At 40.1% G+C, this 1460-nt stretch overlaps 1 long non-coding RNA gene across 1 annotated transcript; it reads left to right on the forward strand.

Moving 5' to 3' along the window:
• Positions 1–265: 265 nt before the first annotated feature.
• LOC131250003 (uncharacterized) lies at positions 266–563 on the forward strand. Its single transcript, XR_009172965.1, has 2 exons — positions 266–344; positions 405–563. It is a non-coding gene; the product is annotated as an uncharacterized LOC131250003 (long non-coding RNA).
• The last annotated feature ends 897 nt before the right edge of the window (positions 564–1460 follow it).

The following is a 1460-nucleotide window of genomic DNA, read 5'->3' on the forward strand; positions in this document are numbered from 1 at the left end:
ATTCAATTGCATTGATTTATAATAATGCCATTCGTTATGAAAATTCATATGTTTTAATTATAGGCGAAGATGGACACTATACGTAGTCAGCCCACTCTCGATGGTAGTTAGTGGAGTGAGTCAGATATCCCGAGCGAAGTGCTTGGTACCCGTTCTGGATATGTGCATGGGCTTGGCCATGGTGCCAAGCTCATGACACCCGCTAGAGCTACCTTCAGCCGATCTGTTGCTGGGGAGAGCTCCCTACGTCGAGCTGATATGGTAGAGAGAGAGGTTCAGCAGCTACGGCTCGTCATTGATGACATTAGAGAGCAGCTGGAGAGGCAAAGGGAGGAGGAGCAGAGGTGTAGGGAGGAGGAGCAGAGGCGGAGAGAGGAGAGGCGACAGGAGGAGGAGGAGAAGAGGCAGAGAGAGGAGGAGAGGCGATGGGAGGAGCAGGAGAGGATGATCGAGGATATGCGGGTGGAGCATGAGCGACGGATGCAGGAGATGTTTCAGGCTCTCGCTGCACGCTTTGCCACCGATGCCCCACCACCTCCGCCTTCATGTTCGTGATTTTTTTTTTATGATTTATTTTATATACGAAAGTTAAACTTATATGTATTTGTGTGTGGATGAATGTGATGTGGATAAGATTGTTTGTGTATGGATGGGTGTGGTTTGTGTTTGGATTGATGTAGTTTATGTTTGGATGGATGTGGATGTGAATATGATGAAAATGTATTGTAACAAGTGTATTTGCAAGTATATATCAGGAATTTTTTCTTGAATTTTGAAAAAAAGAGAGACTATTACTGATGAAATATTTCATTGGCAATAGTAAGTCGAAAACTTATATTAACGAAATATTTCGTAGGTAGAAATTAATACAAAAATTTATACCAACGATCTATATGAGATATACTGACGAAATAATCATCGGTAATAGGGGGCTTATGCCGATGCCGACGAATATACTCATCGGTAATGTTGGTATTAGCGGACTTATGTTGACGAACATACTTGTCGATAATAGTGGGCTTATACCGACAAATTATTTCGTCGGTATTATTGTTTTACCTACAAAGATATTCGTCGGAATAAGCTGTGTTTACCGACGAAATATATTAATTTTTCCTACCGAAAGTAACATATTTGGCCGACAATTTTAGTCGTCAGTATTTGTTTTATCATTGCCAACGAAGTCAGATTTTGTCGGGAAAAGCCTTTAGCCACGGTCTTATTGCGACGATCTTAGCGATAACATGTTTCGTCGGTAATAATCATTACAATCATTATCGACGAAAAAAGATGAAATACCGACGAATTATGTCATCGGTAAAAGAGCAATTTCCTGTAGTGTACTAAGGAGATCATGATGTCTCAACCTAGGGTGACTAATTTAATGAGATAATAACTACTAGAAAAAAAGAACAAACAAAATATGTGAATGATTAAAAAAAAAAAAGATCAAGCAAGAC

The sequence above is a fragment of the Magnolia sinica genome, chromosome 6, assembly GCF_029962835.1.
Source record: "Magnolia sinica isolate HGM2019 chromosome 6, MsV1, whole genome shotgun sequence".
NCBI lineage: Eukaryota > Viridiplantae > Streptophyta > Magnoliopsida > Magnoliales > Magnoliaceae > Magnolia > Magnolia sinica.